Here is a 12,658-nt window from a genome sequence, read left to right as displayed (position 1 = left end):
AATTTTGGCTCAGGAGTGGCAGTCTAAGTGACAGCCATTGCTAAATAATTTGTGTAGTTTGTCATCGCCAGTCCTTGGGTCTCTCCATGGGGTGCAATTTAGCAATGAGTCTGTGGATACCGAAGCTCAGCTGCTCTTCACACTCGATGCTTGCAAAGTGTGCCTGTGAAAGTCTCCCGGTTCTTTAGCACTTATCTGGCCACTTCTGAGGGTTCCCTGCCCCTTTCCTATCCCTTTGTGTGGCTTGGCTGGGGATCTGGTGTCTGAACTGTTGGATTCAAACTTAGGGATCCCCACCACAGCTTCGCCAGGCAGAGTTTGAAGACTCCACCATGAGGGCTGACAGGTGGGGCAGCAGCCACAGGCACACAGGGGTCCTTCAAAATGCTTCTGTACTCCCATGTCCACTGTCCTGTGTTGCCTGGTGTCACTTGCTACTACTGTCTCAGGGGAGGCCTTCCTCAGTAGCTATTGGCACTATTAGGCAGGGTCCCCTTCACAGCCCTTATCTTAGACAACTGTAGCCCTGGAGGCTGTAGGTGGCCAAGGTATAAGCCCACTGTCACCAGGCATGTAGACATGGGAGGTATGGATGGGAACTTAAAAGCCCTGTCCTCTTTCCATCTTGCATGAGGAAAGCCAACACACAGGATGCCAAGCTGGGTTGTAGGTCATGTATTGCAGAGGCAGAATCACACCTGTCACCTCAAGAATTATTGGGTCCTGTTTTGATACAATGGCCTGCCATTCAAGGTGGCCTCGTGTGTGCATTCGCGAAGTCCCTGAGCGTCGCCCCTGAGTTTGGCCTCTGTACCTGGGCACATCCTGCTGGCTCTTGTGGGAGCATCCTGCTCAGTGGGCCACAGGTCACATTCCTTCTGTGAACACAGCCAGAACCCGGCTCTCAGGTCATGGCCTCCGTTAACATAGGCGCAGCTGCAGGGCTCTCCCCACCTGTTGGGAGCCACTGGCCAACACCCAGCCCTCGACAACTCTTCTGGCTGAGCTTCTGACCCGCCTTGGTCATCACATGCCTGTACTGTTCCCCAAGGCGGCAGGCTCCAGGGCAGATCCATGCCCCGCCTGGGAGTCGGGCACACTGCCCTGAACATAATGGGCATCTGTAGGTGTACACTCAGAGGTGAACTCTCTTGAGTGCACAGCCGGGTGCAGCGGGCAGGGGGCCATGCTGTGTTCTCTTACCAGTGCCCTCGATGTTTCTGCACACAGTGGGGTGGCCATGGGGAGCGGCAACGACAGCTCCCTCCAGGCGTTCATACTGGTGGGCTTCTCTGACCGGCCTCGACTGGAGAGGGTCCTGTTTGCCTCTGTCTTGGTCTTCTATGTCCTGGCACTGGTGGGCAATGCTGCCATTGTCCTCTTGTCCCTCGAGGATGCCAGGCTCCACACGCCCATGTACTTCTTCCTTGGGAACCTGTCCTTCCTGGACCTCTGCTTCACCACCAGCATTGTGCCCCAGCTGCTGTGGAACCTCTGGGGCCCAGACAAGACCATCAGCTACCATGGCTGCGTGGCCCAGCTCTACGTCTACATGGTGCTGGGCTCCACCGAGTGTGTCCTCCTGGCTGTCATGTCCTACGACCGCCATGTGGCCGTCTGCCGGCCCCTGCACTACATGGTGCTCATGCACCCCCGCCTCTGCCTGCAGCTGGTCGCTGTGGCCTGGGGCTGCGGCTTTCTGAATGCCTTCGTCATGTGTCCTCAGACCATGCGGCTCTCGCGCTGTGGGCGCCGCAGGGTGGACCACTTTCTCTGTGAGATGCCGGCTCTCATCGCCATGTCCTGTGAAGACACCATGCTGGTGGAAGCCTGTGCCTTTACCCTGGGGGTGGCGCTTCTGCTGGTGCCCCTGTCCCTGATCCTCGTCTCATACGGCACGATCGCAGCCGCAGTGCTGAGGATCAGATCAACCGAGGGGCGCAGGAAGGCCTTCAGCACCTGCTCCTCCCACCTGCTGGTGGTCTCTCTATTCTACGGGACCATCATCTACATGTACCTGCAGCCGGCCAACAGCTACTCACAGGACCAGGGCAAGTTCCTCACACTCTTCTACACGGTGGTCACACCCAGCGCCAACCCCCTCATCTATACCCTGAGGAACAAGGATGTGAAGGGGGCAGTGGCCAGGCTCCTGGGCTGGGAGAAGGGGTCTGGGGAAGCTTAAGTGAGCAGCACTTGCATCTGGCTGCTGAGTGCAGTGCCCTCGTCCACATCCTCAGGCCAGTGGTATTCTGTGGAGGCAGGCTGGGGCGGATATACATCATGAGATATCTCAAATTCACACTTGAGTCTCAAGTACAAATGTGACATCCATCTGTGTTTCCTGTGTGCACATACACATAGCCTCAAAGTCTGTGTAGGCATTCAGATCACCTTGTCGCCACAGGCTTGCAGGTCCCGGGTGGGGTTTCCATGGTTGGGTGGTGATGGTGCTGAGGAGGTTTTGGGTTTTGGAGCATTGGGACACGGGGAGCTCAGATTGGGGTGCCTGATCCATGCGGAGGACTTGCTGGAGCTGTTCCCAGTCACCTGAGCCACCAAGTGAGGCAGACAACACAGTGGCTCAGGGTTCTAGTGTGGCTCGCGCTGCCAGGTCTGGGTGGGACCAGCTGCCAGCTCTAGGAGCTCTGCTCCACAATGGCAGGGGACTTGTCATCTGCCCTGTCCCACAAGCACCAGGCAGTTTGCAACTACATCCTAGGTGTCAAAGAGAGACAGTGAGCAGCCTTTCTCAGCACCCCTGTGTCCACAACTGTGGTCGCATTTCCAGTGGACATCTGGGCATGCTGGGAGGACAGCCTCTGCCCAGGCTGTCCTCATGAGCCGGGAGTGGCCTTTTAGGTGCATCTTCTGGAAGGGAGGACTGGGGGTCGTGGCCCCTCTCCTTGGCTGTTCTCACAGCAGAGTGCTCCCAGGAGGGCTGAGCAGCCAAGGGCCTAGAAGGAGCCGGGCAGATGATCTTCATTCGAGGGGACCGATGACCTTGGTCTCCTGGGGAGGTTCCTGGCCAACCTCACCAGACATGGTGCTGTTGGCGATCTTACAAGGTCAGTGCAGCCGGATGTCACTAAGAGCAGCGCCGCAGCAGCAGGTGCCTCAGAGCCCGAGGATGTGACTTCCCGGCTCCGCAGTCCCGGAGTGCAAGACCATGGCTGGGCAGGTGTCTGTTAAAGGCTCCCCCCAGTCTCCGGTGACAGACAGACCTGGGAGTTGTCGTGTTGGGGATAGTCAAAGTTGACTCCTCTCTTTCCCCAAGCCTTCTTCCCATGTCCTGAACCATGAGCTCCCTCGGGGGATGGGAGTGACCAGAGAGCCTCAGCCCACCCTGTTCCTTGCTCAGCAGCGTCCCTCAGGTGACTGTTCCAGGTGAACGGATGGTCCCTTTCATAGACTAGCCTTATTCTAAGTCCTGGCTTTCGTTTAACCCTGGAGGGGTACAAAATCCAGGAGCAGAGAGCGTGTCGGGAGATGGGTTCACACTGAGAGCCACCTGACCCCCAGCCAGGCTCAGTGGCTTTAACCTATAATGACTCCGCTGGGCTCCCTGGCTGGAAACCGCTGATCCCACCCTTCCGAGGAACCATCTGTGGATGAATTGCTTGAAGAAGGGGCCTGGAGAGCACCCGTGGGGACACTTATCTGGGAAGGTGCTGTGCCAGTGCCCAGGGGCAACTCCATTCCTCTGGGTGAGATGGAGCTGAGGGGCTGGGAATCTCAGCGGCATGGCTGCCAGTCAGTAATAGCAGCACTTGGGACCCCTCCTCTTAAGTTAGTGGAGCTGAGAGTGTGGCCGCAGGTGTGCCCTTCCAGATGGCCTGGTGTGGGATTCCGTTTGTCCTTGGCTTAGAGAAGATACCAGCAAGGGAAGGAAACCCTTATCTCAAGCTCAGGGCAGATTCTGCTGCAGAGCTTACTGAGACCCTCTCTGAAGCTGTGGGTGACAGAATTGTCTAGACTGTCTCCTGGCTGCACAGGGAGGAGGCTCTGTGCTTGCTGGCATTTCTTGTCACGCAGGGATAAATGCAGCTGGTGTCACAGAGTGGCATTGTGAAGGACCCACGGCCACACTGCTGTGCTCAGTGGGTGGACTCCTCATCTGGCTCCTCCTTGGATCTGTTTGGTTTTGGTTGGTTTGGCTTAAGGGACCCTGCCTAAGGAGCATCTCAGAAGCACCACCGCAAGCGTGTTCTTTGTGGAAGTTTGTGTGGGAATGAGTTGTCACTTATACACTACTCTCTGTTCCTTTGGATACACGCCCAGGAGCGGAACTGCTGGATCCCAGGGGCTGCCGTTCTCTGCTGTGGCTGTGCTCACAGCGCCCAAGGGTTCCCTTTTCTTTGCCCCCTGCTGACATTTATTACTTTCTGTCTTTTTGATAATGACCATTCTAACAAGCACGAGGTGACATCTCACGTGGTCTTAACTTGCGTTGCCCTGATGGTCAGTGGTTCTGAAGGTTTTGTATACATGTTGGGCATTTGAATGCTCCTTGTTAGAAATATCTATTTTGAGAAATACCTATTTAGATCCTCCTCTCATTTTTGAATCAAATTACTTGTTTTCTTCCTGTTGAGATTTTTGGGTTCTCTGTGTGTCTGGGATTCTGATCCCTGTCAGGTGTGGCTTGCAGGTGCGCTCTCCAATTCTGTCCTCCTTTGCTGTTGATTGGGTCCTCTGCTGTGCAGAAGCTTGTCAGTCTGATGGAATTCTGTTCATTTCCACATTTGTTGCCTGTGCTTTTGGGGTTCTATCCAAAAAGTTATTGTCATGGAGCTTTTAATCTATGTTTTCTGCCAGCTATTCTCCACTTTTGGGTTTCACATTTAAGATCTCTAATCTGTTTCCTAAATTATGAAATTAAGAAAATATCTGACACACACCTCTGCAGCTGGGTGTGAGAAACCAAGGTAGGGATGACGTAGGAGGCCATGGTCCATTTCTATTGGTGGGGGCACTGTGTCCAGATTTGGCCAAGCAGAGTGGGCTAGGCTTCCCTGAGCTCAGGGCCAGGTACAGAGTGGGCTAGGCTTCCCTGGGCTCATGGCCAGGTGCACAGTGGGCTAGGGTTCTCTGAGGCTCAGATTCAGGTGTAGAGTGGGCTAGGGTTCCCTGAGCTCAGGGCCAGGTACAGAATGGGCTAGGGTTCCCTAGGCTCAGGGCCCTGGGTTGGTGTGTCTGTGCCTGTTAGTGTGTTTTACCTGTTTCCTGGAGCTCTTTTGCTTCCATAGGTCAGTCCCTAAAGATTAAAACTCATGCAAACTTTCCCTCCAGCCTGTGGATACAAATCTGTGGAAACTGGTCTCTGTGATTTGATTTTTAATAGTAAAAGTTAGCGATGTTACTATGGAGACAAGGTCTCCACCGGGGCCTGCAAGTCCGGCTTCTACCTCTGCTGCATTAGCTCGCAGCTCACGCATACTCTGACAGATCTGGAGTTTCCTTCAGGTTGTGGTGAGCTGTCACTCTGGTGGCTGTCTCTGTCTCTTCACATCAGACACATGCAATCGACCCAGGCTGCTCAGCCATGTTCCCACCAAGAGCTTGTGCTCTGAACTTTTGGGACCTTTCACAGGGAAGTGAGTCTTTCTCGCCTCTGAGCAGGGCCTTCCACCTTCGTGACATGAATTTGCTTTGGGGAAAGGAGAGAAAATGGAATTTCAAGTGTATGCTGTAGTGCAGGTCTGAGGGCTCTGGCCTCGTGCTGTTGCCAAGGAGGAAGGCTAGGATTCCAGGTCACGGGTAGACTTGCAGAGATGAACTCATGCTCCATCCCAAATAGCCAGGTACTTAAGTGAACAGCCCCTTGCAGGTGCAGCCACTGCAGGATCTCCCATCTCTTGAGCTAGAGCTTGGTATGAGGGGGCGTACTTAACAGAGCTTTGCAAAATACGTTGATTTTACCTCAGAAGCAGAACACAGAAGCCAAACTCAGGTATTGTGAGAGCTCACTTTTATACTGCTGTACTGATTTATCACAAATACTTACCAGTGACACTACATCCCCTGTCCCTGCAGGGGATAGAAAAATTCATGATTAATGACAACATTCACACATTTGTCATTTGCACTTCGCTCAGCGAGTGTGAGGACTGTGGAGATGGATGAAAAGATGGTGGGGAAATCCAGTGGCGCCCATGCTGGCCTGCCATGGAGGGGCAGCTGGACCCCTCTCTTAGTTCTGAGGTCTGGTGTCCTGTTGGAGACACATCTGCTGGATCTTGAGGACTGAGAGTGTTAGAAAGCAGGAGAGCATGAGGAAGGCGGTGCAGGGCAGAGGGAGACGGCAGTAGGTGCATTCGCCCAGGGTTCAGCATGGAGGCATGCCCCCACCAGTGTTAAGCTGACTGGGTTTGGTTTGGCCCCTCACAGAGAGAAAATGAGTGGGCCTAGGACAAGCCTGGCATCAATAGGATACATTTAAGTAAGGTCACTTGCTGCAGCTTACAGTGTGCCCTGGAGGAGAAGGGGAGGAAAAGCCTTTTAAAACGTCTCTCCTAGTGCCCCATGATCACACGATAGTGGGGTACATTGACATAATTGTGGCTGCGTGCAATGTCACCTGCTCCATTTCAGTCTTCTGTGCTTCCTCTTTCCTCCATCTCCTCACTTCCCTTCCACTAAGCTCTTCCTTCCATTTATTGTCTACCTTAGTGCTTTACAGCTGGACACAGGCACAATGCACTGTGGAGTGTACGTGGTGTGCAGAGCATGGGCTGGTCATCTCCTGCCTTGGTTCCTCCCTCCTGGCCCCCTTCCTCTGCTCCACTGACCTCCCCTCTACTTCCAGGGATATGCCCCCCTTTTCTTCCATTATTCTGCTCTAGCTTCTACATATGAGAGAAAATAAGAAAAAAGCCTTTTAACAACTCAGGAAGAACTTATGCAAGTTTAATTAGTGAAACAGGAGAGTAATGGAGACTAGGAATTGGGTTTGGGAGACAGATGTTAAAGCAGTGGGACGGTGAGGCTTGGGGACATGGTTGGGCGTGGAAAGCGAAGTTCCAGAGTTCCAGTCCTGGTTGCTTCTCTGGGCCTGGAGGGAACACGTTATTAGTTGGTAATTAGCAGTTTTCTCTCAAATAAATGGGAAGAATCACAAGAATCATTATGTTAGAACTAATCATTATGTTAGAACAAATGCTGTGAAAATAATGACCTCAGATCCATCCTGTTGAGACAAAACCCCTGGCACAGGGGGCTCATTACCCTCTTGGCACAGAAGTCCGCGGGGAATGGAGCCATTAAGAAGTCCGCTGTGTGCCTGGGTGGGACCTCTGAGGAGCGTCTCCTGTGCCCCGCTGAACTGCGGGAGGCCTCCAGGACCCTAGGGATCCCCAGGCGTCTGCGTCTGCACAGGAAGGCAGCCTGCAGGAAGTCCCAGAGCCCTGTCTTCCCTCACTTGGCCTTGGAACACAGTTACACCAATGGCAGAGAGCGCTTCCTGGCCCTGGGGAGCAAGGCCATCCTGGGCCCTTCAGGTTAAGGAGCTCCTGGGGGAGACACCCAGGCTCAGACGCCTCAGACACGTGTCTTCCTCATCCCAGAGGGAGAAATGAATTTCAAATTTAAATTTTTCTGCTACAGAATCTTCCAAATAAGTGCAGAGTCCATGTGTATATACAGACCTAAGATAAAAATACAGGTGAAAGCAACACTTACTTTGAGTTGATTTACTTAAGATTTGTCCTGAAGTAAAACTGTAAAAATTTTGGTGTGCAGTTCTATTAATTTTGTAGACACATAGACTTACATAAAGACCATCAAGATCAGGGTGCCCACCCTGAGCGCTCCCTGGTACCCTTTCTGTCTACACTCTGCCCCAGCCCTAAACTCTGAATCCTGAATCTGTGTTCATCACTATCATTTTTTCTTGAGGACAGCGTGGCATACGTGTCATCTTGAAGGACACTTATGAAGGCCATGGCTGACTTTAAAGTTGCCCGTTCAACGTCAGCAGGCTGCACGGGCCGCCCATTCTGATGGCTGTGTGGGCCGCTCAGGTTTAGTTTGTGCTGAGCAGAATTCCTTTGCATGGGTGGCCTCCGTGTGCCTGTTTCGCTGGTTGAAGGGCACTTGGGCTGTGCATGGTCTTGGGTAATGATAAGTAGAGCTGCTATAAACTCTTAAATACAAGTTTCCTTGGGAACGTATAGGGGCCCTCAGAAGCTGCCAAGTCCTTTCACATGGTGGCGGGTGCATCCCACAGTAGTGTGTGGCCACCCTGCCGCCAGCTGGCCTTAGCTGAGCAGGAGGTGTGCAGGCCCAGTGCAGGCCCCCTGCAGGCCGCGCCATGCCAATGTCCTCGTGGTGATGACTCAGGGCCCCTTTCCATGTGGATTTGTCAACACCACATCCTTTTCTGTAAGGTGGCCGTTTCCAGTGTTTACTCATTTTTAACGATTTGCTTCTGTTTTCCCTGTAGAGTCGGTGCAATCTTCAGCAAGTCAGGACAGAGTCGATGGGTGGACCGTGGCCTGCGGAAGTCTCACCCCAGCTTTTTACCGTGCTCTCCACGGTAACTTTCAGCAGCACTTGCAATCTGAATGACGTCCCCTGGCCAGCCTCTCCGTCGCCCGTTGGCTTATGGTGTGCTAAGAAATCTGCGCCTACCCAGCCTCTAAGTGTTTTTCTTCTGTTTTCTATTAAACTCCTATGATTTTACATTTCATATCAATCGTCCGTGACCCGGTTTGGGTTGATCTTGTAGAAGGGATGAGGTTCAAATGAGGGTTTTTGATAGCATATGGAGGTCCACTCATTCCAGCAATTTGTCTTTCTTACTGCTAATGCTTAATTCTTGTGAGTTTTTTTTTTCTTTTTAGAAATCATGTTACAGATGCTCTGATACAAATTTTTCTTTTGAATTTTTTCAACATAGTTCTTAATGACTTAAAAAACTTTATTCATTCACATCAAACATGAACTAAATTCATAAGAATTTTGTCTCAAATAATGGGATTTTCATTCCTCAAGAGAATTCATGAATAAAAAGGAGCTTACAGCAGGGCCTGGGGTCTGATGTGATTTTTATTTCCAAAAGTAGGTGAGACAGAAGCTTACCTTGTCCACAGTGAAACCTCCTGAGTGCTGTGCTCAGAAGCCAGTCCACACCCACAGAGATCATCCCTATGCTTCTCTGGTCTGCGGTGGGAAGGGGGCATACTGGGTTAATTTGATTGCAATGCTCTATAAACAGGGGCCTTTATTCAGGAAATGCTTCTTGAATCTTAAATATACAAGAACACTAAAAAAATGGGATAACTGAGTGTGGTGGCAAAGGGACTCAGAGGAGACTCAAAGGGACTCCAGGAGGGGGATGGGTGTGCCCTGGTTGACCGTAGAGGACATGCTGTGGAGCAGAGACCAGACTGCATGAAGGAGCAGGTGATGACCGCCTTGTCACCTGGCAAAGGCTGACCCCAGCCCCTTAGCAGGGACACAGTTGTAGGAGACCAGGATCAGGGCAGACCCAGGACAGTGTGTCCAGGCAGGATGGGCTGATGGCAGCCGGCACCTCACATACAATGTGTGATACGTCAGTGACAGCAATGACCGTGTAGCCCCAGGGACGTGGTCGGTGGGGACAACATCAGGTGGAACTGGCGGTTCCACTGAGCCAGGCTTAGGCTGCCATCTGCAAGCACAGCTATGGACGCATCATGACCCATGATGGAGCAGCTTGCAGCTGGCTGTAAAGAGCCATGCTCCACGACCAGAGGGGCATGCATCCATGGCCTCGTGGTCATGAAGGAGTCGGGCTGCTCACTCCAGTTGTGATGGTCTTTCCTGGGCCCAGAGGCTGACCAGCAGCCAGGGAAAGATGCTGGGTATAGCAGAAGCTGAGGATGGACAGGGTGCTGAGGAGGAAGTATGTGGGCGTGTGGAGAGGTTACCAGGAATAGGAAGATGACTCACTAATCCATCTCTTCTGCCCAGTGCCTCGAATCTGTAGGAAGATGTCAAGTTGGGACTTTGTCTGCAATGGGGCGTGGCTATAGCTTTCCGTCTGCAGCACTGGGGTCTATATAACTCTAGAGACCTCTGCAAAATAGAGCTTTTAAAAGATCTGTATTGGTATTTCCAGAACTAAAGTGTCATAAAAAACCCAGCTTCTTTTCAGACTCTGCCAGTGATGAGCCCCTTTCTGCTTCCTGATGAAATCTAGAATGTGGGGTGCAGCAGCTTTGGTTAGCAGGATCAGCACCCTCACCTCCACCTCACACTCTGTGCGTCAGTGCTGTCCTTGCTCCGAGCTGCAGAGCTGGACCAGGCACAGTACGTTGCCAGCTACTCACTAACCGTGTGACCAGGAGAATGACAGCTGGTGCTTGACCATGCATCCCTGGTCCTGACCCAGTCATCTTGACCACACTGCATCCCGTGTCAACAGAGGGCAGCTTGAGGGAGAAACTAGGATCATTGTGTGGGTGTCATTTTGCAATAAGTTTGCTTCTGATCTGCCTCAACTTTGTAAGAGTGAGCTAAATATTCTCATTATTAAATAGACATGAACCAAATATTTGGGAAGTGAGCATGGACCTCCCCTAGGATTAACAAAAAGGTATGTTTTCTATGTCAACAATTAAAAGCTGGGTCTGAGGACTCAGTTTCTTACCATACACTCATTTTGGTGTGACAGGTACCTGGATGCCAGAGGGGCTAGGATACCAGGACAGAGGTCTGCATGTGTGTCCCTGTGGCTTCCCACAGCTCTGCTGTCCATGGGCAAGATGTGCCCACGTGTGGTCTAATGAGAAAGGGTTGTGTATCCTAAACTCAGAAAAGGAGCCATATGTGATGAATAATGAGACCTAGAGTTTAACAAATAAACACAACTTGGAAGCAACAGATCAATTCCAGGACTGATGTAGCAGGGTCTGTCCTGAACGCACTGTGTCTGCAGGTCTCATCGTGAGAACAGGTACCTACATGACGTTGAAGGCAGCTGCACAGGGACTGGGACATGGCAGCAGGATGCCAGGGGCCATGCCCTCCAGGCACACAGGATGCATCACCTGAATTCACTGATGCTCAGTCCAGGGCCGGGGCCTGATGTTTAGACAGACGAGGTCATACCCATGCCAGGGTCACGTCGATGGTCTGTGTGGAACCAGGGAGAGAGAGTAGGAGAGGAGGAACTCTGACATGCACTTACAGAAATGTGCAGGGAGACCCGGAGCCCTCGGGGTGTGAGGGTTCCTCTTGCAGGTGGCCAACAGCTGTTCTTGGAGGCAGTGGCCTTCAGTATACCTGGACTCATCTGACACTCGCCACCCAGCCCACCCTCCTCTGCCATTCTCGCCGTGGGCCTCGTGCCGCTGATCAACACCAGCCACTCATTCTATTTACCCGCAGCCACCAGGCCTTGCTGAGGGTGTGCCCCAGCCTGACCCTGCCCAGTCAGCTGAGAAGACCATGTCCACTGACAGTGGTGGACCCTGGGGACCTTGTGATGCCAGTCCTTTACAGTTTCCACTCCCTTTTGTGACCAATGGACACTTCAGCACTCGTGTCTAGCCTTACTGTGGTGCCAGGGCCTTATGGCCCCACCCGCATGCTGCAGTGCCTACTAACAGCCTGCCAAAGGCTCAGCAGTCCTCATCTCCCACGCCCTCACGATCTCCCTGGCCCTCCGCTGCCTGGTCTGGTGACCTGACCTCCATCTGGCTCAGAGTCTGGTACACTGGCTCTGTGGGCTTGGCGGTGGTACGTTTCACACGTGCCAATGGGGCAGAAAATGGGGAGGATGGCTACCTGGGGTCAGAGATTCTTGTGAGCTCAGGGGCAGGAAAGTGATGTCAAGAAAGGGGACCTAGAGCTCTCCAGAGGGGCCGTGGTTTCCCATGGCACCCATTACAACAGCCCAAGGGGCCCAAGCAAGGTGAGCTGTGTGTGAGGCACAGAGCATGGGCAGTGAAGCTGGTGGGGCTACAGGTATATGGCTCAGCTGTAAGATAAGGGAAGATGACATACGGCCCAACATGGGAAAGCCTCGGAATGTGCAAAATGAGAGAATCCAGACAGGAAGCACACAGATTTTATGGTTCCCTTAACATGGAACTTGGAACTGAGGCAAATCCAAACACAACAAAGCAGGTTCCTGGTTGCCAGGGGCTGGGGGCTTGGCAGAGGCAGGGGAGGCACCAACAGGTAGAGGTTTGCTGCTTGCAGTAATAAAAGGGTCTGGAACGACGTAGCACTGAGGGTTGTACACTATTTTGATTTGACCTACTGCTACACTTTAAAATGTCTGCATCTGTGGTGTATATTATCACAATACAAATAAACTCACACTAGCAAGAAATATGCTGCCTCATCAGCAGGGGTAGACAAATAATGAAATGACTAATAAAGAAAAAGAGTCTACTGCAGCCTCTGCCAAAATCAGTGTAAGAGACAACTATGTCAGACTTCCCCCAACACCGCTCACATCCCCGCATGCAGACTCACTCCTGGCTCTGCAAGCAATGCTCCAGTGAGGGCAGTCAAAAACAACCCCCAGTGTTCATAAAAGAAGCACACCTGTGCCCTCACTGCAGAGAGTGTAATTGTCCACAGGGAACAGTCCCCGAGTGTCCCTCCTGCACTCCACTCCCTGGAGCACCCCTGCAGCAGCCTTCTCTCCTCTTGAAAGCTC

The 12,658-nt window shown here is 52.4% G+C and overlaps 1 long non-coding RNA gene and 1 pseudogene across 1 annotated transcript in view; both read left to right on the top strand.

Moving 5' to 3' along the window:
- Window positions 1-8,815, top strand: part of LOC144254664 (uncharacterized) — a 91,541-nt gene extending 82,726 nt beyond the window's left edge. The window contains exon 3 of the long non-coding RNA XR_013343555.1: window positions 8,444-8,815. This is a non-coding gene — a long non-coding RNA (uncharacterized LOC144254664). The remainder of the gene's footprint in view (window positions 1-8,443) is intronic.
- On the top strand, window positions 1,241-2,185 carry LOC144254659 (putative olfactory receptor 2W6 pseudogene; annotated as a pseudogene).
- Window positions 8,816-12,658: the final 3,843 nt, after the last annotated feature.

This window comes from Urocitellus parryii, chromosome 1 (assembly GCF_045843805.1).
Source record: "Urocitellus parryii isolate mUroPar1 chromosome 1, mUroPar1.hap1, whole genome shotgun sequence".
Taxonomy (NCBI): Eukaryota; Metazoa; Chordata; class Mammalia; order Rodentia; family Sciuridae; genus Urocitellus; species Urocitellus parryii.
This window is presented reverse-complemented; position numbering and strand designations above follow the sequence as displayed.